Here is a 26,480-nt window from a genome sequence, read left to right on the forward strand (position 1 = left end):
CGCGGGCCTTTGCCACTTCTGCTGCATTTGTCTCAGTGAAATGAAGAAAACATGCCAATTTCAAACAGAATTGCCACTCTGCAATCACAAACATGAAAACATGCCCTAGCGGTAATGGTTAATTCCCCGCCTCGGTTTGAAAAATATACACGCTCCTATCTGCTCGAAATGAGAAGCAGCTTCTCACCACAATGAGAACCCCAACTTTTAACATACAGGTTGTTGTTTTATTTAATTTGCTCGCGTCACTATTTTTGCTAACGAGGGAATAGTCAGCTAAAAGGGTTACAGTTGAATTCTGTGGGTTTAATTGGCACGTTTTATCTCAGCACCGCCTGCCTGATTAGCATATTCTATCATGTTAAACAAATAGAAGACAATGAGGGCCTTAGGGATGAGTGCAAACATGTGCACTGCATTCAAAGAGATCAATCTGTTTCCAGTGGGATACAGAGGCCTGTTGTTTGAAAAACTCTCATTGGCTATTCATTGGAGATTGATGGAGTTCCTCTGTCGTCGGAGTGACTCTAACACCCACGGTCCACGAGCAAATACTGTATTAGCAAGGGGGTGATTGCGGTGCTCCCGTCTCTGCTATTAGGAAAGGCAATTTTGTTGTTTGTCACGCAGCCTAAAATCCAAAAGGCTAAGTGAAAACAAAAAGATTGAATCTAAAATTAAAAAAAACAATGTGAGGCTCCACAAAAGAAAGCACATCAGTGAGCTATTTCAATGCTGATGAGCTCTCCTTCAGCAGCTCCTGCATGCTGTATAAAGGTATGTGACTCCTTAGGTCCTCTTTACTTACATTTCTGTATCAGAAGCAGCTAGCAGTGCCCACAGTCTGTAGTTAGTCTCGCAGCTCGACAGAACACAACAGTGCATATCTGTGTTCATTTTAGGTCTCAAATTCTCCATCAGTTCTCTTAATAAATAGACGGCTTCTTATCATGCTGCCTATTAAAAATGACAATCACTGCTGTGGGAGCTCGCATAGCCCTGACAAAAGAATCATGTGGGTGATGATGAGACTGTGTTCTCACCTTGACTGAAAAGGATAAATAAAATAAATGAATAACAGTTCACATGTTATGGTGTTTGTTTCCATAGACAGTAAATGCAGAACAATAGCTCTCAAATGAGCAATCGCACATACATGAGAATGGATCCATCTATCTGCAATCACGCACGGTTTTAATTTTACATGAAAGGAAAAGAAACATTGCATTCATCGGTGCAAACAAAACAGATGAGGTTAAAATAAAGCTGAAAAAAGCCCAAAAACTTTCTGTTGGCTTAATATCTGTGTGGAAGAGCAAATGCAGCTGCATAGATTCATACATTTAAGCCCTGCTGTGGCATTAGATGCGTAACATCACCGGCTTCATTAGTCTGTGGGAGTGACAGCATTCTGTCATTCAGATGTTGGATCTTCCTTGTGTTAATGTTCCTCACAGCTTCCATCAGACATGCCAAAGACCATGACTGACAGGAGAGCCACTGGTAGTAAAACATGCAGGATAGTAATTTTGTATGTGCCCATCTGCTAATGGCACTACGTGCAGCTGAGACTGCCAAAAGTGATATGGAAATTTAAGGTTACTTTTGTGACTTCCTGCACAAAAGTGCCCATCGTCCTCTTTCAGACACGAAACCAAGGGGCTTTTATTCAAATGCTGTGCTTAATCATGGGGAAAAGATCATTTCCTGTATACTTTATTTTAGTTATTCTCTTTGATGGTACTTTATAATTCTACTAAACTGCTGAAGAGGAGAAAAAAATGTTACTTTGCACATTAAGATTCACCACTTGATTGAATTTTGATGGCAAACAAGTAATAAAAAATGCAAATCCTCCATCTATAACAGTAATAATGATTTAATTACATTATGGCTGGTTCTATCCAAGGTTTCTTCCTGTTAAAAGGGAGTTTGTCTTTCCCACTGTCATTAAGTGGTTGCGCATAGTAGGCTGCCTGATTGTTGCGGGGTTTTCTCTGTATTGTTGCAGGATCTTTGCAATATAAAGCATCTGTTTTGAGGTGACTGCCGTGATTTGGTATCTTTTACGTAAACTGAGTATATATTGCAGACGTTGTACATTTATCTTTGACACTTTGACAACTGCTATCGTTTTTCTGTAATTACCAACTTTAGCCCATTGTTTACAAAAGACTGAACAACTATGTGTATACAGTCACCAAGAGCTACTATTGTAGCTTGTCACAGTGCTGTAGAGTTTGTTTAGTTTTCACTCAGCTTGTATGTTTGGGTTCACTCACACTGCTCCAATCAACCCTGTCTGCTGCAGTTGTTTCCAGAGAAAAGCATTTTTAATACCAACTGTGCATGACCTTCTCAGCAGCACACAGTAAAGGTTCACAAAGTCAAAGAGGCCAATAATTTTATCCAGAGTTAGTAGACAGTGAAGTGACAGTGTGGCTCCAACAAACTGCTGTGTGTCTGAAAAAAGTTGCAAAAACTTTTGACCAGTTTCACTGAAGAATGCCAGGTTGAGAAAAGAAAAAGAATATATACTGTATGTGGTGTGCATCTTGAAAGACCTGAGTTCATCAGATTTCCTCTTCTGTGCGGGAGGATAGCAGCTCATAGCTGTACTAGTCAGACCTACCAGAGCAGTCCCAACTCTTTAACTGACCTGTCTGCAGGAGAATTTCACAGGTAGCAATAATAATATAGCAAGCATGTTTTGAACAATTAAAAATGATGCAGAGGCTTAATATTGTCATAGGATTGTGGTTTTTATTTTATAATTTTATAGAAAGCTTTAATTGTGATATTGCTACTACTACTGTTACGGTCCACTCAGGCCAAAGCAAAATGGTGGATTCAAATGCAGACACAATAGCGACAGCGGTCACAAGAGTCTTTATTCCTAACAACAAGTACTACAAGGGAACTGGAGCCGACTGTTTGGTCCACAGGGAAGAAGGCCAGGACTGTTGAAAGTCTTTCACTTAATGGTAGAGTGAACGAGTCCTTGTTTTAGGGGGAGCTGCTGGTCTGTTTCTGTTGTTTTTTGTGTTTTTTGGAGGAGTGATTTCCAGTGGAGCAGGCAGGCAAGCAGTTCTGGTAGGAGTTTGCAGAAGAAGAGCACCAGCTCTGCAGAGGAAGGTAGGCTGAGAAGGTAGGTAATGTGCTCTTTAGTCAGGGAGGTTTATACCACAAACAGGGCAACTGAAATGTTGGGGCAGAGGAAAATAAGCTACATAGAAACGACAGTAGTGAACGGATTTAACACTCAACAGGAGTAGACTACCTGGCAAAGAGCGATTACTCGCTGAAGCTGATGAGAAACAGGTGGACCCGGCCACAGAGTGGGAACCAAGACTCCATCCCGCAGGGTGAAGGGAACGCCTGCCTATCCCACAACATTGACTCAGAGGAGGGACAGACTCCAAACCACAACAAAGTAGTGCAGACTATGACAGCTACCAAAGTCATAGTAGTAAAGTCAGTCTCTGACACACAGGAAATCTGTGATTAATGAAAATTTGCAAGGTATGTAACTGCTCTGTCCTGCTTACTAACACATACCTTAGCAGAAGCAGTTCAGCTTCCTGATTTGTCCCTTCTTTAATTTTGGTTCCTGTCTTTTTGCCTTGATCATGTTAAGGTGGGTTTTTCACCCTTGGTGTTTCCTTTTTGCTGCATGTAGATATCTATATTATCTATGTGTATTTCACACCTTAGTTCCCCTTCAGTCATTGTAAGAACATTTCTTTTGTCTTCCTTATATTTATTTGCTTTTGCTTGATGACTTTGAATTTACGTTTTTGTGTTTTTCTGTTATATCCATGGTTTCTGACTCACATTGCACTGTCTTGCCTGTACTTTAACAGGCCCTTACCACCCTCTGTATTTCTTGCACTGATTTGAAAATCAGCCATGTTTGAAACACTGAGCCACTTGTCTGAAAAAGGAAGATCACACAAAATGTAACTGTAAATTTTTAAAATGTACATGAGACAAACCAAACGGAAGGGCAAAATTGTCAGGACACATCTCAGCCCAAAGTGTAGCATCCCTGGCTGAATGATGGTCTCTTATACTGATGCTTCACAGATGTTTTATTGGAAAAGTTTTTATTGAAACATTCAGTGAAGACACCGTAAGAGCTAGACAGCAAAACAAAACCAACAATATTACTACCATAACATCAAAATATCAAGGAAACAAAGTTCTCCTGCTCACATATAGCATATACATCAAATTTACATCACTTAATTCATTATATCACCTCACTAACTTACAACTACACATAAAGGTCAAGGTCAAGGTTAACAACACATAAACTCTATTAAACGACATTTTGATTGCACGTAACTTATTCCGTTAAAGGAAACATTAACAAACCTTGTGCCACTGTCAGCCAGGTACTAATTGGCAAAGAAAACATACATATTTTTCACTTTATTTACCATATCCTAAAACAAACGTTACTAACGAGCCCTTTAACGGTTTCAAAATAAAAGCATGGATTTCAAAATAAAACCGAAGTACCTTTCAAACAAACGTAAATTTTTTTTACCAAATTTAAAGGTCCTTTACACAAAGAAGAATGCACGTTCCGCAGTCCATTTGCACCATTTGGACCGAGCATGACATCTGAGGGCTAAGTGAGTGTTTGCTTCTCCACTAGCATATGCCTTACCTCTGTCACCATATCAAACACATATCGACAAGTGGTGTTGCAGGCTTTACAGCCTTCAGCTCAGATGGAAGATAATGAAAGTGAAAACAAGACAGTAATCACTTCTCTCCTTATTAACCTTGCAGTCAGTCAGGGTGGTCTTTGATGGTCTTTGATGTTGTAATTCCACTGGGATCCCCTTTGAAAAAAGTTTCTAAAAGGATTATTTTTGGGGTAACTGAGTGCATACAAAATACTTAAACTAAATTAGCCAATCATTCAGATCTTTATATACAGGTGTAAAGTATAATGGTAATGTACATCTGGACTTGCATCATGGGCTACAATTTGGAAACAACAAAACAAAAAGCTGCACTCACGCAGAGTTTTGCCTTAGAATCTCCTAAGCACACACATACGGACTCACATACCCACAAATAACAGAAATAATCCATGGGAATATTGTAGCATTGCCATCAAAGGATTACAACATCAAGGATTGAATTTGGAAAAGAAGATAATTGTAGATTTAGTCCATCCAAAGAGTTTAGGTTTTTCAGGGTTTTTAGTTGTTAAAAAACTGTTTCTCAACTGTCCTTATACCACCCTATGATGACACGAAAAAAAGATTAATACACACACACTATATTTGTATGTGTGTGTGTGTGTGTGTGTGTGTGTGTGTGTGTGTGTGTGTGCGTGTGTGTGTGTGTGTCTAGGCAGTCCAGGCATGAACTCGTAGGCAGTTTGCATCAAGTTTCAGTGGTGCAAAGACATCTAGATTCTGCATTTGGAGATGCCAGTGATAGTTGGCGGGGCAGCGCTTCTGGTCCCCTTGTGAAAGGTTTCTTCTGATTGCATCATTGCCAGTCTTCGCACTTCATCGGAGACCCTAAAACATGCAAACGTATACAAAGGCTGCCAGGCTGATGCCTCGGTAAGACAAAGACAAGTGAGAACAAAACAAAAACACATCTCCTTGATGGCGCTCATGGGTGCTTTCTAAACACATCCTAATTGTCCTCCTTTTCATAAGCTTCCAATAATCTCTTCTCCACTAAGGAGTGATTTTTTTTCTCCTGCACACTGAAACTGTGATTTATATTCACGCCACGTCACCTTGATGGTAGGCTTAATTCAAATTGTCATGCAGAGATCTAAACAAATCAGAGCAAAACACAATTTAGTCAGAGAAATTTTAAAAAAGGAACAGTGACGTAAGTAGTTTGTCTTTCACACACACAAGGACAAATAGATCTACCACTACAGGCAATATTTAAACATTTTACCACATTGGGTAAGAGATGATGACAAAGGAAAGAAAATGTGGAGGTAAAAGGATGCAAACAGGAACACAGAGGTAGCGAGGAAGGACGAGGGGGGGATCGATAGGAGGAGAAAGTACGAAGCAGACACAAGTGGTGGTGGGGTGGGAAGAAGAGGTGTGGAAGGGGAGTGTGGGGGCTTGAGTTGATTTCTATGGCTGTGCTTCCCTCTCAGTTGAGACGGGGTGGAGACAAATAGACAGGGAGGCGTTTGAAGTCAGGACGGGCTTTTCTTCACTGTGAGCCCATATCTGATGGGAAGGAGAAGGAATATGATGGGGGATGTGGGGGCGTTGAAGTGCACTGGGAGACTGGGAGACTGGGGAACATGAGAGTAACAAGGTTGTTAATAATAAATGGATAAAATGAGAAATGGAAGAGCTGCGCGGAGGAAAAACAAGAAGTGATAACAAAGAGCGTGAAAAGAGAAGGTGAAAGGGAGATGAGGCGAGAAGATGGGAATTTTTCTAACAGAGCCTACAGAGAGCCTATTTGGCAGAGAGAAGCCAGAGATAGAGATGCTTTCCATATTCCAGGAGGCATTTAGCACCCCTCTGCCTCAACCTGATTGAATTTTAAATTCCTTTACAATGTATGGTTTATTAGCATGCCTATATATATATATATATATATATATATATATATATATATATATATTGCTGGCTGCCTGCAGAGATTCATAGGGCTGTTGCAAATTGTTACAATTAAACATATTAATAGGGCTCAGATTACGCTACTATCCACATAATCACATTGCTTACAGCGCTTATCTGGTGTGATGGCTTTCTGTGAAACTGCTCTCCACCTCAGCTGTTATTACCCAGCCTCGCATGAGGAGCTAATCTTTTGTCATTACACTATCACACAATATCTGTTGCTGCTGCTAAAGTCAATAAAAACCAATTAGGCGTCCTTTAGAGAGAAGCTTTTTCTTCTATATGCATGTGTAGTGTGCCATGGTGTGCGCAAGGTGCAGACTTTGTTTGTGTAGTCTATCTCAAGTCGAGATATGAGACGAGTGGCAGCAGGGAGCTCTGAGAGAAAGCAGAGTGCTGCAAAGAAAAACGATTTCTGCTTCACTCCCAAGTTCAAGAGCTGAGGCCTTATTCGTTTACTGAATGTTAGTCCTTTATACAGTAATTCTATTGTATATTATAGTATGGTAGGCTTGGCATATATTGCATTTTGTTTAAAACTGAATAGCAGTATTGTATGCTGTGGTATTCTGCACTTATAGGTACAGGTAGCTAGGAAAAGAACAATGCTGGCTTTTACTGTGATCTATACAATACTATTGCACTACATTACAAGCTTCTATTCCAGTGTTCATTCACAGGTATATTAGTGGCCACACAAGAATATATGGCAAGTCATTTCACTATATTTATTGTTTAATCCATGTGGAAAAAAAGGTCTCATCTACAATCAACATACTAGTGGGCGATCCCGTCACTGATATTTGAAAATTTCATTTTAAGGCTGTTAGGTTGCTATCCACAGCGTTTCCATAGTTGCCACCTTGTTGGCTAGGTGGCTGCTGTGGGGGTACTTGATGTTACTCAGCTGTTTCTCCCAATTTTATCCGACAACCAGACATGTTCCATACTGACGCTGGCAGTGCTGCCACTCACTGCAGTGCCTGCGACAATAAAAATAAAAAAATGAGGTATCTCTATATAATGACGTGAAGAAATATTTTGTGTGATTTTTTTCGGAGGAAAACATGAAACAATAAGTTCCGTTGGAGCAGCCTTTCAACCCCTCTCTCTGTCTCTCGCTAGCAAAGTTGACCCAGACAACAAAGTAAAGCTAGTTTTCGGCTACGAGCCCAAAATAGAACCAAACGTATAAGCCAGAGGTCCCTTTATTACGGTCCGGAGCCGCGGACCTGTTTTATATATGCACGTGTAGCACTTACGTGGCGTTACATAAAGTACCAATGGATAATTACCAAGGTAATAAGTAATTTGGGCTAGTGTCAGAAGACTGAGAACGACTCTTAGAGCTCTGGTACACGAATGGCAGAGAAACCAGACAAACACAGTTGTGTGGCTTTTAAAAATACTTTAGTGATGTTAAGCCTTGTAAAATAAATTTGCAAACAACACAGTAATTCAACAGGTTTTAACAGAATGTCAAGTATAAAAATTTCCCCCAAAGTAGCAAAAAAATTGAATAAAATAAAATTGTGCACAAGTAAAAGAATTAGTCTTTTTTAAGTCCAAATGGTACCGGTGGGGCCCATGACAAACAGGTGTATTCCAATAGAATTCGTCCGACAAGGAGTGTGTGTGTGTGATTGTCTGTCCTACCGTACTACTTGTACAGTAGAGGATTGTAGTCCATCAATGTGCAAATGAGTGTGCGTGTATATGTATATCGTCTCCTAGGCTCTTGGGTTGGCTCGCCATCCAGTGAACACTGGAACACTCTGGGTTCTGGAATCGCTGACCTGGTCTTTGGATTCGTCCCATATAAAAACCTGACCGCCGTCGAGTGGATGCTCAGCGTTTACGTGGAGCCACAGCTCAGTAAACCTTCCGGTTTCGCTCTGCCCGATAACAAAGTTTTAGTCCGTCTGCTCTGTTCGGCTGTAGGAGCAAGAGACTGAAAACTTGGGAGCTGGTACTAAGGAGGGACAAGAGCTGCCTAGAGCTTCACCGATTGGCTGACATGCGAGGAGTGGAGTAAAACAATAGGCTCTCATCAGAGCTCATCAACCCTCTGAGAAACTTAACCCTTGTTTGACCAGAGCATATCATATATAATCTGCGTCCCTTCTATGTTTAAATAAATATTTTGATCTCATTTCACTTTCATTAACAGGGACAGTAAGAACAGAACAATGAACATTAAATGTTTTAATTTTTCTTCTCTTTTTGTTTGAGATGATTTTAGGAACTGGGTTACACCCTCCCCTCTTGAATTCATGCAAGTCCCTTTGCATGTCTACTGTGAACTGCATCGTCTAAGAACAATAATTCAGCTTTAGCATTTAAAGAGTCAATGAAAGCTGTGGTTAAACCCTGAAATAATGATTTGACCACAGTGACAAGGGGATTTCCCAATTCAGCATAGTCTAACCTTTTTGGTGGCTGGCGACTTCTTTCAGATCGTCGGACAGGAATTTCTTTGCTTGTTTGTTCATCTCTCTCCTTGTTTACTGTTTCTCTGTCAAATATCAAGTCCTTTCCTTCCTCATCACTCCCTAACATGTCTGAGAGAAGTAGGATTTGTTCATCCCTCATGTCAGGGCGATCCGTAGAAGGTAAGTCTTTTTCCTTTTCAGGTTCGTCATTTCCAGGTAAGTCTCTTTCCTTTTCAGGTTCGTCATTTCCAGGTAAGTCTCTTTCCGTTTCAGGTAAGTCTTCCTCATACGAGGCTTCTCCATAACTCGCGATCTGATTGTCATAAGGTTGGTTATGGTCAGCATGACTGGCTGGAACAACATCGGAGATGGTGTCTGCACAAGCTGGAGTATTACCAGCCAACTAGTCTTGATCTGCAGTCACATCATCTTGACCAAGACTTGATTTATGAGTCAGCAGAACATCTCGCTTGACAATGTACGTCGAGTCATTTGGCACTGATCTATCTGCAAACCAGTGGACTGAAACAATATCATCCTCGTCCGAGGGGTGATCTGCTCTTTCATTGTCTTTGTGAGTGGTCCGTCGCGTTCTGGGCCTTTTCTTTGGCTCTGGTTGTTCAGGTTTCACTTCCTTGGCTGCAGAGAGGAACCCACAAGGGAGTAAGAGGTCTCTGTGTAGGGTGCGTATGGGGCCATCCCCGCCCTCTGGTTTAACGGTGTAGACGGGGAGGTCTCCAGCTCGTTTCACCACCACATAGACGGTCTGCTCCCATTTATCGGCGAGTTTGTGTTTTCCTCGAATGCGTGTGTTCCTGACCAGCACTCGGTCCCCGATTTCCAAGGTAGATGTGGTCACATGTTTGTCAAATCTGGTTTTGTTCCTTTCGGCTACCTTTGCAGCACTCTGTGTAGCTATTCTATAGCTCTCCTCAAGATGGGATTTGAGGTCCTTAACATATTGGGAGTGTGACTTGTTTTGTTGTTCTCTCACAGGTAAACCGAAAGCCAAATCGACAGGCAACCGTGGCTGACGCCCAAACATCAGCTCATACGGTGTGAATCCAGTTACCTCGTTCTTGGTACAGTTGTACGCATGAACTAAAGGCTTTACAAAATCCTTCCAATGTGACTTGTCTTTGTTCTCCAGAGTTCCAAGCATACTTAAGAGTGTTCGGTTAAAACGCTCCACCGGGTTGCCCCTGGGATGGTACGGCGTAGTCCGAATCTTCTGTATGCCTGCTACTTCACACAGCCCCTTTTCAGCTGAGACTCAAAATCAGGCCCTTGATCGCTGTGTAATTTTTCAGGAATGCCATAGTGTACTATGAAATGGTCCCACAGACACTTTGCGACAGTCCAAGCTTTTTGGTTCGATGTTGGGATAGCGACTGCATATTTAGTAAAATGATCTGTGATGACAAGAACATCTTTCACATTACTGCTGCCTGGTTCAATGGATAGGAAATCCATGCAGACTAACTCGAGGGGTCTTGTCGTCATAGAATAGAATAGAATAGAATGCCTTTATTGTCACTATACAGTTGTACAATGAGATACAGAGCATCTCCTACTCAGTGTAAACATGCTGGGGGGGGGTACAGTTCTGCAGCGCTATGTACATATGGACAGTATTAACATAGGGAAAAACATATATATATATATATATATATATATATATATATATATATATATATATATATATATATAAAAAAAAGTACAATATACAAGCCGTAAGTAATATGTAATAAATAGTGTTATGTATATACAGTTGAGTTATTGCACATGGAATTGGTATAAATAGTTATGTATATACAGTTGAGTTATTGCACATGGAATTGGTATAAATAGAGTTATGTATATACAGTTGAGTTGTTGCACATAGAATTGGTATTGCACAGTGGTGGTCCATAGAGGAAGTGGGAAGTGGGGGGGCTGTGTTATCTGTGCATGTGTGAGTTCAGGGTGGTTATCGCTTTGGGGAAGAAACTGTTTTTTAGTCTGTGGGTTTTTGTGTTGATGCACCTGTAGCGCTTCCCTGAGGGAAGTAGGCTGAACATGTTGAAGCCAGGGTGGGAGCTGTCCTTGATAATGTTTGCTGCTCTGGTGAGGCAGCGGGAGGAATAAATGTCCATCAGGGAGGGGAGAGGGCAGCCGATGATCTTTTGTGCTGTCTTGACCACACTCTGAAGCCTCACTCTATCTGCTTTGGTGCAGCTGCCGTACCATACCGTGATGCAGTAGGTTAGCAGGCTCTCAATGGACGAGCGGTAGAAGGTCAGCAGCAGGTTGGAGTTCAGCTTGTACTTCCTGAGGACTCTCAGGAAGTGCAGCCGCTGTTGGGCCTTCTTGATGACCGCTGAGATGTTTCCTGTCCAGGAGATGTTAGCAGAGATGAGGACACCAAGGAACCGGAAAGTGTGGACCCTCTCCACACACTCCCCGTTGATGTAGAGGGGGGCCAAGTCGGTGCTGTGTCTCCTGAAGTCAACAATGAGCTCTTTGGTTTTCTTGGTGTTCAGTGCCAGGTTGTTTTCTGAACACCATGCTGCCAGCTTCAGGACTTCCTCTCTGTACTCTGCCTCGTCTCCCTTCGAGATGAGTCCGACTACCGTGGTGTCATCAGCAAACTTGATGATGAGAGTGTTGTTGTGGGTCGAACTGCAGTCGTGGGTGTAGAGAGAATACAAGAGGGGGCTCAGCACACAGCCCTGTGGGGAGCCGGTGCTCAGTGTGCGAGTGGAGGAGAGATGAGGGCCGAGTCTTACAGTCTGGGGCCGGTTTGTGAGGAAATCCTTTATCCAGGCACATGTGAGAGGAGGGAGGCCAAGAGTGACCAGTTTGGTGATGAGGATGTCCGGGATGATTGTATTAAAGGCTGAGCTGTAGTCCACAAAGAGCATTCGGACGTAGCTTTGCCGCTGCTCTAGGTGACTCAGCACAGCGTGGAGGGCTGTGGCGATGGCGTCTTCTGTGGATCTGTTTGCACGGTATGCAAACTGGTGGGGGTCGAATTCTGGGGGGAGGTAATCCTTGATGTGCTGAAGGACTAGTCTCTCAAAGCATTTCATGATTACCGGTGTGAGGGCCACAGGGCGGTAATCATTCAGGCTGGAGATGGGAGACTTCTTCGGCACTGGGATGATTGTGGCTGATTTTAGACAGGATGGGATGGCTGCCTGATCCAGTGAGAGGTTGAAGAGTCTGGTGAAGATGAGGGTGAGCTGGTGTGCGCATGGTCTTAGTACCTTGCCAGGTACTCCATCTGGACCGGCCGCCTTCCTGGGGTTCACTGCTAGGAGCACACGTCTGACATCGTGCTCTGTTACAGTGAGTGGAGCGGTGCAGGAACCAGGTGAGGATGAGGATGGGAGCAGGGCTGAAGCAGATGAGTGTTGCTGTTGTGGTGTTTCAAAGTGGGCGAAGAAGCTGTTTATTTCCTCTGCCAGCTGCCCACTCGGGTTTTCTGTTTTCGCAGTGCTGCCTCTGTGGTTGATGATGTCTTGCATTCCCTGCCACACCTCTCATGTATTGTTGCTGGACAGGTGGGACTCGATGTTCCTTTTGTGGTCTGACTTGGTCATGATATTCACCAAAGGTGCAGCCTTCTCAGGTAACGTTTTCCTGCGCACACACCTGTGGCAGGTCTTTATCTTTTTCTCCACATCTGAGGACATTCTCGGCCAATAGAACCTGGCTCTGACCAGATCGAGTGTGCGCTCTATTCCCATATGACCCATGTTGTCATGTAGGCTTGTCAACACAGACTCTCGCAGGTCTTCAGGTAAGACCAACTGGTAATGTTTATTACCGCCTTCATGGCGTGTTCTGTAGAGAATGTCGTTGCACAGCTCGAACCTGTTCAACTCTCTCAGCAATAGGACTATGTCTGGAAGTTCTTTCCTCAATGTGGGAGGGGGTTTCTCCCCACTCTCCATCTGGGTGATAATATGTCTGATGCACCGATCAGATCTCTGGCTGTCTCTGAGATCTGCCTGTGAGAGTTTGGGAATGATGTCTAGGCCTCCCAACGTCTCTTCGTGCTCAAAGCTGTCAGGTACAGCACCTTCAGAAATGGCAAGACTTTCGACAAGGGACATACCTGCATCATCACCCAAAGTTTCAGAGGTGGTTGAGTGATAAACAAACTGTCTCTGACAGATAGCATGAACAACGTCCTGATCAACTGAGTCAATATTGTCTGGATCTGACAGATGTTGTTTTGCGAACTGGCATATCCGGTCTCTCTCTTTTTGAGATGTAAGGTCATCAGGTAGCTTGCCATGAGGACGACGCGAGAGTCCATCGGCATCTCCATTTTGTTTTCCAGAACGATACTGGAGTCTGAAATTGAAGGTAGAGAGGGCCGCCAAGCACCTGTAGCTGGTTGCATCGAGTTTTGCTGAGGTGAGAATGTAGGTCAGAGGGTTTGAGTCTGTGACAACGGTGAACTGATTGCCATAGAGGTAGTCACTCAGCTTCTCTGTTACAGCCCACTTTAAAGCCAAAAACTCGAGCTTATGTGCTGGATAGCGGGACTCACTACACGACAAACCTCTACTCGCGTAGGCGATAACCCGCAGCTGTCCCTCCTGCTCCTGGTATAAGGCTGCTCCAAGGCCCGTAGTGCTCGCATCCGTATGAAGGATGTAAGGCAGCTTTGGGTCAGCAAAGGCCAGGACTGGAGGCAACGTTAGCTTGTCAATGATAGCCTCAAATGCTTTCTGGCATGCAGGGGTCCACCGTCCATAAAACGGCTCCTTTGGATCATGATACTGATTACTCCTCCCTTTTGATTTGCAATGCTTCCTCAGTGGTGGATAACCGGACGTTAGATCGTTCAGCGGTTTCACAATACTTGAGTAGCCTTTAACAAACCGTCTGTAATACCCACAGAACCCAAGGAAGGATCTCAGCTCCTTAAGGTTCTGAGGGACTGGCCAAGTTTTAAGTGTGGCCGTCTTTTCTGGGTCAGTTTCCACTCCGTGCTGTGAAACAACATGCCCCAAGTACCGAACTGAGGACTGGAAGAACTTGCACTTTTCGGGAGACAGCTTTAACCCATACTCCTTTAAGCGTTCCAGGACTTTCATGAGTCTGGCTTCATGCTCCTCAAGGGTTTTCGAGAAAACTATGAGATCATCCAGGAAAACAACAACTTCCTTCAGATTTATGTCTCCCATGCATCTCTCCATAAGCCTCTGAAAAGTACTTGGCACGTTTGTCACTCCCTGTGGCATACGGTTGAACTCCCAGAAACCTAGTGGACAGACAAAGGCAGTCTTGGGCTTATCACTCTCTGCAACTTCGATCTGATAATAGCCGGACTTAAGATCGAGTGTACTGAACCACTTGGAACCTGAGAGTGCGGTGAAGGTGTCATCCAGTCTTGGGAGGGCGTATGCGTCTTTCACTGTTTGTAAGTTTAACTTACGGTAGTCAACACACAGACGTACCTGACCGTTCTTCTTCCTGACCACAACAATTGGCGAGGAGAATGGGGACTCGCTCTCGCGGATTACTCCAGTTGCGAGAAGCTCTTGCAGATGCTTTCGAACAGCCTCTATGTCGTGCGGGTGAATCGGTCGGGCTCTGTGTTTGAATGGTGTCTCATCTGATAGCTTAATGTGGTGTTTGACCTTGTCCGTCCTTCCAAAATCCAGATCAGTCTGGGCGAAGACCTCTGGCATACTGCTCAGCTTTTGAGTAATGCGGTCTTTCCAGTCAGAAGGGATGGGAGAGTCGGCAAAGTCAAATGTCACACTGGAGGTCTTGGATGGTTCACGCTCTGATGATTCGCTCACACTTTGCTTGTGAGGTAGGACAGTCTGTATTGAGTTCGGCAATCACGCTCTTAGCTGGGATGGTAATGTCATGCTCTGACTCATTGGAAACTACTACAGGTAGTTTGCACAACTGGTTACTTGGCAAGTCAAGGAGACAGGTTTGCACTAAAAGCCCCCCAGGCAGGGAAGATACTGAAGGATATTCCAACAGGGCCGATCTCTCAGTGTAAAATTCTTTGATTGACACTGTCCCCTCTAGAACGACTGTTTTCCCAGCTGGGACGATCACTTCATCCTTGCCACGCATCCTCACTAATCCAACGTTTTCATCTGAACCTTGCTTTTGCCGCAACTCCAGTACTTTGAGTACGGTTCTGTACCCATGAGGAATGGGATGGTAGCCCTCTGGGTTTGTCTCTCTGTACATTTCATACACTACATCAAGAGTGTTTGTTCCAATCAATACACAAGACTTCGTTAATGTCCCGGTGTCTGGGACTACTAGAGCTAGCGTTTTGATTTCTAGTTCAGCACCAAGAAAGTCTTTAGGAAAGGTGATTCCAATCTCAACATAACCCAGGTAAGGTACAAGCTGCCCATTGGCCCCTTCAACCTCCAGAAGGTCATGTAGTGGCTCTATCTGTTGCTCAGACAAATACTGGTCATAGTAGGACTTGGTGACAGTGGTCACTTGAGAACCTGTGTTAAGGAGACAACTGCACACCTTACCTTTGATCGTGACTTGACCTGTACTCTTTGTGCCTATGAGCCTCTTAGGTAGTCTGAAAGGTTGTTCTCCAACATGGGATTGCCTCAAAGTGGCCTGTGCTCTTGGTTTAGCTTGACTTCCAGATTTAGCGGGACGATGTTGACCTGCTTCAGTCCCAGGTTGCCCCACAACTGAGACTGCGTCTAAAAATCCTGGTCAGCAGATGGAGTGTTTTGCATCTCCCAAATGCGACGCTTCTCTCTCAATTTCTTCCTCTTATCAGCGACAAGAGTGGGGTCTGGGTCATTACTGCAACTTGCTGAGATGTGGCCATCCTGACCACACTTGAAGCAGTACCATGGTTTTGGCTGGGTGCTCTGCCGCAAGTTGGCAGGCTTCGCACTTGTGATCTTGATGCTAGGTGTTGCCATAGCCATCTCACGTAAATCACACTCAGCCTTGTCCTTAGGCTTCAAGCTTTTCTTCTGTTTCTTTGCCATCAAATTAGTAAGCTGACTCTGTAGGGATGCAACTTGCTTCCTCAGATCTGTCAACGGGTCAGAATCAGATTGAGTCACTGCCTGTAGCTCACTACAGGTGCAAGTCTTTTGACAGTGTGCCACAACCCGCTGCCGGGTTGAGCCAAGGTGTTTCTTCATCCGTGTAGCTTTAGCTGCCAGTCTATCTTCTTCTGTTCGGAGCATTAATAGAAGTTCTGAGAATGTTGGAGGTTGGCTTTTCTTGTTTTCAAGATTAAGATCCGAGAGCAAGGTGTGGTCCCAACATCCACGACAAAACTGCTTGAGAATGTGTTTATCGGCATCCCCAGCAGAGACTCCTCCCCTCTTCAGAGTAAGGTTCAATGCGCCCTGAAGACGGCAGAGGTACGCAGAGGCCTTTTCACCAGGATCCTGAAGAGTGTTCATGAATTGGGCGAAAAGCTCCTCTCCATCTTCCACTGTTCCAAAAGCTGCATCCAACAACTGAAGGTAAGTTTCAGGTGTAGCTTCTGGGCTCAGTCTGTTAACAATGTCAGCTGCAGGGGACAACAAGCTCTCAAAGATCTTTCTAGATTTTTGAAGTTCAGACATGGCAGGGTCTTTCCTGAGAAGTTCGACTTGTGAACGCCATGTGTCGTAATCTGTCTCACCGCTGGGTCTGGGGATCCTGCCAGAGAATGACCGGAGTCTCATTGGAGAATATGAATGTGCAATCAAGTCATCTTTCTTCACGATGTGTTCCACAATGACTTTCTGAATTTCAGGTGGATTAAAACTGTTTGCCGCACTAAGTGGGCTCTTTTTGAAATCAGCAGGTAGGTGTGGCTCCGCACCACCTTGAATCAATCCTACTTGTGGTGGAACTTCAGACAGCTGCTGGCATGCAATCTCAGAAGTTTCAAGAGAGGGGTGAAGCTGGTTCTCCCTGTTTGGATCGTCAACTTGCATGGAGGAGAGCATACATTCATCATCGGTCTCTGAACTCCCAATGATTTCACTGATCTCTGTCATCATCGACTTAAGTACCTCTTCAAAACTTTTGCCACTCAGTTTTGCCACCTGCTTTATTTCATCTAAGTAGGATTTAGTAGCACTGCCACCCACCTTGGCAGTGTAAACGCTGGAGAGAGCTCTTACATGGTATTTTACACCAGGCTTCCCTTCAACTTCATATGTGTATGGCAAAAGATCAGTTAAGGCATCAATGGAGTTACCACTTCGGTACTCAACGATCAGGTTTTTGAAAAATTCTGAGTTTGGATCTACAACTGGGACGGCTCTAAAGGTACCATACTGCTTCAAAAAGTCAAGAACCTCTTCATCATCCGATGAATTGAGTGTACCACTAACAATTACTGCATTGGGGACTTTGATACCTGAGCTCAATACAAAATCCATCTTGTGGCAATAGCAAAAGATGTTTCAATGAAAATACACACTTTAAGGAGGTTTCACTGCTGATATTCATGCACCAAAGAGCTCCTGGCTGGCTCGCCACTTTTGTAGCACTTACGTGGAGTTACATAAAGTACCAATGGATAATTACCAAGGTAATAAGTAATTTGGGCTAGTGTCAGAAGACTGAGAACGACTCTTAGAGCTCTGGTACACGAATGGCAGAGAAACCAGACAAACACAGTTGTGTGGCTTTTAAAAATACTTTAGTGATGTTAAGCCTTGTAAAATAAATTTGCAAACAACACAGTAATTCAACAGGTTTTAACAGAATGTCAAGTATAAAAATTTCCCCCAAAGTAGCAAAAAAATTGAGTAAAATAAAATTGTGCACAAGTAAAAGAATTAGTCTTTTTTAAGTCCAAATGGTACCGGTGGGGCCCATGACAAACAGGTGTATTCCAATAGAATTCGTCCGACAAGGAGTGTGTGTGTGTGATTGTCTGTCCTACCGTACTACTTGTACAGTAGAGGATTGTAGTCCATCAATGTGCAAATGAGTGTGCGTGTATATGTATATCGTCTCCTAGGCTCTTGGGTTGGCTCGCCATCCAGTGAACACTGGAACACTCTGGGTTCTGGAATCGCTGACCTGGTCTTTGGATTCGTCCCATATAAAAACCTGACCGCCGTCGAGTGGATGCTCAGCGTTTACGTGGAGCCACAGCTCAGTAAACCTTCCGGTTTCGCTCTGCCCGATAACAAAGTTTTAGTCCGTCTGCTCTGTTCGGCTGTAGGAGCAAGAGACTGAAAACTTGGGAGCTGGTACTAAGGAGGGACAAGAGCTGCCTAGAGCTTCACCGATTGGCTGACATGCGAGGAGTGGAGTAAAACAATAGGCTCTCATCAGAGCTCATCAACCCTCTGAGAAACTTAACCCTTGTTTGACCAGAGCATATCATATATAATCTGCGTCCCTTCTATGTTTAAATAAATATTTTGATCTCATTTCACTTTCATTAACAGGGACAGTAAGAACAGAACAATGAACATTAAATGTTTTAATTTTTCTTCTCTTTTTGTTTGAGATGATTTTAGGAACTGGGTTACACGCGGAATAGTTTTCTATACAAGATCGCTGCTAAAAGTGTAGCCTTACCTAATGTCCACCCTACTGTTACTCATTTATATTAAGATTTAAAAATCTAGTTGGTATTGGTATGGCAAATAACCTTCAGTAATAGTAATAAATCACACAGCAATAGTACATTCATGTAGTTGTAAAAATCTCGATAATATATTAAGCAATCCAAAGTATTCAGAATACGTTACAAAATACATTTTGGGGCATGTATTCTGTAATCTGTAGTTGAATATGTGACACACTGTAATGTGTGGTCACATTATGTGATTTAATTTTTGTATATTGTATGAGCTTTTAGGTGTAGTTTTGTTAAGGAAGGGCCTTAATCTTGTGATTTTTGTTGGAGATCCAACATGTGGTGTAATCCCTAGTTACGCCACAAGGGGGCACTTCCGCCCTAGTGAGATGGTTTAGTGTGACACTACCTGTTGTCCATCTCATGATTTATCTGTTTTTTTCAGGTTAGTAAGTAATAAGGCCACACATGTGGTCCACATAGTTTATATGACAAATAAAGGTAAAACCCAACCAGCAGTTTGTTTTGCTGAGATCTGTATTCGTCTGTTTTGCTCATTGAAATGTGTTACGATCGAGAGTAGGAGCTAGCTTAGCTCGCCACATCCTGGAGTAGCTGTCGGCTTTGTTGTTTCCTAAACTTAAGGCACCCTCTTGTAACAAAAGTACACCACGGAGAGGAAACACACTACCTGTCGTTTTCAGAACCAGACATAATCTGTCAGCCACCCTCTTGCTTGGGGTGTGTTACAAATACATTTTACAAGTAACCTTCCCAACACTTGGAGATTATGTATCGGAATTTCAGTCATCTATATAGGTTCCCCCCAGTTCTGCAAACTGTTCATTTTCGTTTACGTGCCCCACCCTCCCTCCTTCCTTGTTCTCAATTCTTTAACTTCTTCACTCCTATACGGCTCGTTGCCAGTCCCCTTCGAGGCCTTCCCCAAACCGCAGCTCAGCTTCATGTCCAAGCATTCACCTTTACCTACTAAAACGCTGTCAAACCTAAAATGAGGACGTGGGCCCAGCTAGTGAATGACTATACAATGATAAGCTGAACTCATACATGCTTTGTTTTATGCTTTCCTATAGTTATGCTTGTTATCCCATATCCCACAGTGTGCTGCACTATTTTATCACACAATACATGCGAATGTATTTGGTGAACAACTGACTTCAGTCCTGACATGCACATGATTGGTCCAGTTCTGCATAGCATATCATATCACAAGAACAAGTTGTGCATCTGCAACTCAGTGGGCTCTCTGGATTTGCTTTCAGTGCGGCTGTCTGTCTCTTTTGCCTGGAGGCAAGTCGCACAATCTATCCATTAGCCCTCTTCATGCTGCCTTGTAGGCCAACGGTTTCTCACTGATGAATTGTGGAAGAGAGCTACACCAGGGGTGGGCTGTTTCCAATACAACAGGAACAAGCACACAGACATGTTGAGAAAAGCATCCACACGCTTTTTCCAAAGGAGGAGGCAAATCTGTCAGATAAAAAAAAAAATACAAGTCCACGCAAAGCTTTGAAGGCCAAAAGCAGTCAGCTCTACTTATCATACTGGTGCTGACAGTAGCAACGAGCTAATGGGCTCATCTGCGAAGCATATTGACAGCGCAGCTCACCTCAGTTCTGCGCCAGACTAGTCAAAGGCAGAACTGTGCTTTATTAGAGGTGAGATGTGACAGTTTCAGCACTGCAGTCTTACATTTCCATGTTGCCTTACTTATCTAAAGAGCCAACAAAAAAAGTAAACTTCAGTGTTCACAGAATTATTTTGTACCCTTATGACGCCAAGAAGGAGCGTTTCTCTGCCTCAGATCTGAATTTTGTACATTGTTAGGATGATGGATGCTGGAGAACAAAGGTAGAAGCTACAGATCTTTGCTTTGCGATTCAAAAGGATTACAGAGACGGGATCTTGCTTGTTTGGAATGTAAACAACAATTTATAATTGCCAAGCTGTCAATAAAGCCACTGAGAAAGGCAACCATTTGTGCTACAACTATGAGCTTTTAAAAAAAAAAGCATCCTCGCTAGCTCAGTTTCTTTCTCATTTAAATTTAAGGGTTTTGTGGTTATGCGCTGATGCTAGTGCTGAATAACCCCTTAAGGCCCCTGTGACCCTGAAAGAAGCACTATCTTGTTGCATTCAGAGCATCCTCTGTGCTTTTTGGTTTGTGTTTCACAAACGCATTCATTTTAGCCTGAAAACTGAAAGCAGCCCCATTATTGATCATCACATAAACTCATTTTCATTCCCTCCTTTGACCCATCAAAGGTTATTTATTTACAGGCAACTTCCAGCTGCTGCGAACACCAGCGTACGAGGGAGGTCCCTGACATTTGGTCAAGCAAAACCAAAACCAGATCGAAGTGTGGAACAAGTTTTATAAGCTGCTTCCTTCAATGCTGCCATTGTTTATGAACCAGTCATACATTTAACAAGCCAGCAGGGATCATTGGGATTACGTGAGAAGACTACTATTCATTCATTATCTTCGCAGTCTTAGTCCAAGATGCAAAAAAAAGAAAGAAAAGAAAAACTAATTATGAATTATGGTAACAAGCTAGAACTGTTTTTCTCAGTGCACCCAAGGTTGCATCGCCAATTAATGTTTGGAGAGCTGTGGGTGTGATCCCTGTGGGGAGGATGAACCACTTCTCTTCAAGCAGTCATCTCCTGTGTTGTTTCATTATCTGCGCTAATCAGTGGTCCACTGTCAGCTACGGAGATCTCTGTTGTGCTGGCTGTTAATGCAAATCTGATGTGCTGTGTGAGTATTGTGTTGGTGGGTGTTTGATACCGTCTATCAACTGGAGGCCCAGAGGATATGGAAGCCAAAAACAAAGCACAGTGCTCTGCTCAAACTTTGTGCGACTTTAGCAGTGTTTTGGAGCCTGTCAGCTTTTATATGAAGACACACACCCACATGGTTTCTTCAGTTAGAGAGCTCTCTGCTCAAATCTATGATTTGCCGGTTAAGGCCTTTTTCCTGTCTTCAATCCGGCATACGAGGCATTGAGCTTTACAGAATTGTTCATATCACAGAACAATACAGACTTGTTCTAATTATTATGTGGAGCTTTGTGCCTCAGTGAAAGTAACAACAACAATGTTTCTACAAAGTAAACAAAGTTTACTGAAAGCTTTAAAACAGGACCACATTACACTCCACTTTGATCTCAGATGAGCTGGACAAAAAAATTCCCGGTTCTGTCAGTTTAAAGAACTTAACTACACGCTTCTGGGATATTGTGATATAAGGAAAAAAAGTGCAATTTCATCAGTGAATTTCAGTTTTTCTTCATGCTGTTACAGCCCTGGCCTTATTTTGCATCACTCTGGCTGGATTTTGTTCTGTGTGTGTTCTGTGCCTTTAAGAGTCTCTGCAGGTCCTTCCCGATTGGAGAGCTGGCAGCTGCTGATTGGTTCCATCATCAAGTGGCTGTTTTAAAAACCCCTTTCCAGCAGTTGTCAGCAACTGACAGCAGCAGCAGACCCGTTCTTGGCCTCCAAACCAACTGTGACAAACTTTCTTGTGTGACTTCAGAGAATCATTAAGCTTTGTTTATAGTGTGTAGATACGTTTCACTTATAGGCACTGAAGCAGAAGCGGTAAACTGCCTTATTATTTTTTGTACTTTTTTTCTCTTGTTTACTCAATTAGGGAGTTAGGGGTAGTGCTTGTCTTTTGTTTGTTTTTGTTTCATCAGGGTTTATGTAGCGCCTCCCTTTTTGGAATAGCTTGTTTTGTTTGTTATTTTTGGCCTTTGTTCACCCCAGAGTTAAAGCTTTCATTTTGGTAGCAATAAAACCACCTTAACCTTTAAATTGGTTTCTGGATATGGCTTTGGGGACTGTGGGCGGGGTCACTTTCCTTTTAACCCTTTGTTGCGCTCCTGTACCACTCGACTGGGACGTAACATTACTACAGTTCTGGTAATGTTGTGCTATATTGATAAAGCAAAAAGTTTTCGCTCATTCACAGAACATGTTCTTTTTATTGTGGACAATAAAAAAAAAAAAGACATTTCAATAGCAGATCATGAAAAAACAGGATTTTTTCTATTATTTAATTGTTACATTTTGAATGGCTGTGGGTGGAGATCTTTATCAGCAGGAAAAGCTGTGAAACATATGAAAACACAGTTAAAAGTCCAAAATTGATATCCTCCCTCATGTCTTACAAAGTTATCCAGTGGGCCAGATTAGAGTCTTTGCAGGCCCGATTTTGGCCTCTGGGCCTTATGTTTGACACCCCTGCTTTTAGCCATCAGATGTTGAAAAGGAAATGAAGCAGGCAGAATGTAATACTGTGTTTAATCTAAGTTTCACACATACATCTGTTTTCTTCCTCGCCTTGCTTATTCTCTCGCTATCATTCTGCTTCCTCTTCTCAGGCTTTCGGCGGCAGTCGGCAGAACCACTTCTGTACGTCGATCTGTGGAACGAGCTCAGAATTCATAATCCTTCTCCTGTATGAGTGTAGAGGTGACAATTAATGTGCAAGCAGAGCGGCAACTTGTTTCGTGAGCGCACACACGTTTAGCAGATGTAGGAAAGCAGTAGATAAACTTTACTTTGCCAACAAATAAATTACTAAATAAAAATATGTAAAGCATAAATATTCTCTTTAGAGGGTGACTGTTATTGTATTCCATTGAAACATCTTCACTATTAGGGAGAAAACAGATTAGGTCATTACTGACCCAGCTGACTGTTTGAACCTGGATACTGCAATTGTGAGCTTTTTTCTTTGCTGTCTTTAACACAAAATAATCTTACCTGGTATGTTTTCTTCACAATTTTGCTAAAAAAGCAACTTTCATAGAATTGGCATGTCCTTCTTTTTCAGATTTTTTTACATTTTTAAAAAAACAATTATATATATATATATATATATATATAATATGAGCATTATGAATTATAGGAACAGGCTATTCATATAACTACAGTGAACCTTTGAGTCTTTTTAGGAACTTTTGAACTTTAGAGAAAAGTTTTTTCTCTGTCTTTAATGTCTTTAACTTTGATGGGAATCTGAAAAACAGTTCGTCTACATTGCACGTCTAAGACACACACAGGCTACACTATGTGCTTGTGTCTGAGACAGCGAAACTGCTTGCTTTGCTGCAAGCTCCATACATTATCCCTAATTTATTTAAACACTGCGCTGAGGCTATCTTCTCTTTACTTTGATTGAAAATTTCTGCCAAAAAGCTGCTAAAATAATGATTTAATGGGCCTTTTATTGTAGCACTTATTACCATTTGTCTTGATGTTTTTCACCTCTTCTGCCACAAGTAAACTTATTACACACCAAAAGCAACACAAAGAAGATAAACTTTGGCTCTTTTTGTGAAGGACATTCAAGTTTGAGTTTGTTGAGCTGATCGTAATGCGATCACTGGGAAATTAATTAGTCACTTGTTTTTGTTTCTCTTCCCCACTTTCTGACTGGAATTTCATTTCTCTTCTTTCCCCCTTTTTTTTTTTCAGGCTGCCACATGCACTCCTATACAGAGACATATAATCACTCTCTTTCACTGGGGCTCATTTCCTTCAGCACTTGGGAAGGAGACTAATCTCTGAGACATAAAGATGACAAGGCTGCTGTACAATTTGCTCAATGTGAAGAGTGCACTCAACTTCCTGTTGACTCACACCAAGCGGGAATCAGGCTTCAAGTATGTCAAAGAGAGGGGATAAAAGAGGGTAATAAGATGCTGCCTTCAAGGCCAGTGGGGAAAACGAGTAGGAAACAAATTTGACAGGTAAACTTTTTGAGACTTTGATAACAGAAAAGATTTTTTTTTAGAGTCTAAAACTTTTTTTAATAAAATGTTTTAAGGCAACAGGAACATTTTCAACTGCAAAATAAAATTTTATGAACTGGCTTTCCTCTTCTCTCCCCCATCCCCCTGCTGCATAACTGGCAGCTGGTTGCTGGAGTTCAGAAGCCAGCCTAAAAAAATAAAAATAAAAGTTTGTTCTGAATAGTGAAGGCAGAAGCTCGTGTTTTGGATTTTCCCCATGTGGCCTGAATGCACCATAAACCAGTGCAGGGTAGAAAGGGTGGGCCTATGCAGCTTCCTCTTTCCCTCCCTCCATGGGTGTGGTACAAGCAGCACCTCAGGGCTACCCCCCACCCCTCTCTGATATCCCTTTCCTGCCCCTACCCACTCCCTTTCCCCCAAGGCCCTCACTGGATTTTGCTGTTTGATCACTCCTACATAAGCTGCAACTCTACAGTAAGCTTGAAACACTTTTTTATTGGTAGTTGGGGTATGTCGTGATGAATTTACAAGACACGCATACAGACAGTGGGCAGGGTCGAAGCACCCTCACACAGAGAAGGAGTGTGTGTGCGAGAGAGGAGGGGGAGAGAGAGAAAGCGACTGTGAAGTTAATTAGAACATCCTGTGTCTACTTTGCTCTCTCTCCCTCTTTCTCTCTCCCTCTTTCTCTCTATCTCTGAGAGGCTTTGATGTGGCTTAGTGCCTAGAACCGTAATGAAAAATGTATAATAGCCATGTACTGTCTCTCTCCTGATTCTCCTCCCATCCCCTCCATCCCCCTAACTCTGCCCTGCTCTCCGGTGTCCTGCCTCCGTCGACACGGTGCTTTTTATGCTACACGGTGCAAGTTTCCGAAAGCTACCGAGAAGAGCGGGCAATTTACATTTTAAAAAGGCATTTGAATACCACAGAAGTGCTTTTATTTTTGCTTTGTAAGGATCTCCAGCTTTACAGTTCCACTGTTCAGATCCGTGGCTGTGTGTTTCCAACAGGGATGTGCAGAATTCCACTGATTCGAATACTGATGGTTCAAAACCTTTACAATGATGCAGAATTATGAATGGAGTTTGTTTTGGTTTTGCATCATGACTGGCTAAGGAGCACCTTGCTTTTATGCATCATCATCGTCATAAAAAAGGTGACCCTCTACACTCATGCCCAGTTTTTTCCACTGCTTCAGTGCAGAAATGAATAGGCAGGCTTAGACACTGGAACAAATGTCACTTTTGGCCACATAGGCTGACTTTGTATGTTTCCACCTCCCTCCCTGTTTTGACCCTCCCATCATTCCCTCTTTCCTTAGACCCCACCTACCACCTTCCTCCCTCGGCGGTCCCTTTCTGCCAGTCAGCACATCACCGGGGCAGGCGAGGTGGGGGGGTTGGGTTTGTGATCCTGGCCTCTTCAACTCTCCCTTGTTCCTCGCTCTCTCTCTCTCTTTCCCCTCTGTAGCTCAGTCTGCATTTCTTTTCAGCTGTTCACTCCCCGCTGACTCGTGACTCTCACACAGAAACGGTCTCTGTTACTTATCGTCAAGTCCAAGTTCAAAGATGACATTCTCTGACTTCACTAAGACCCGTCAATTTGACTCAGTGAAGTCGCTGCAGTTAGAAAAAGGAAAATGAAAACTTGAAGAAAAAAATAAGTTCTGGCCTCATGTAGGGTACACCAGTGAAACTGCAGGCCAGAAGGAATTGATGTCAAGTGTAATCCATCACCAGCGATCACCATCACGTGGCTATTAGCGTGCTTTGGACATGTTGGGCATCAAACAGGACGCGATGAGCCATCATCCGCCCACGAGTTGGGTGTTTTTTCCACTTCTCACCCATCACCAACTCATTGAATGTGGAGATTTTTTTCACCTGCTCATTAACCATCGTGCCTGTCTGCGGTTGTGGCTTTCGCTACTGTACCTGTCATCTCTCATCCAAATCAGCATCTCCCATCTGCATCCTCCCTCAGTTCATTCCAGCTTGCTCATAAAAAGAAGACTTAATTTTTGCCTCTCCCTTTTCCCCCCCCTCTCCTCACCCTCTCTTGCTGCTTCATTATA

This window comes from Perissodus microlepis, chromosome 12, assembly GCF_051167445.1.
Source record: "Perissodus microlepis isolate ML-2025 ecotype Zambia chromosome 12, ASM5116744v1, whole genome shotgun sequence".
Lineage (NCBI taxonomy): Eukaryota > Metazoa > Chordata > Actinopteri > Cichliformes > Cichlidae > Perissodus > Perissodus microlepis.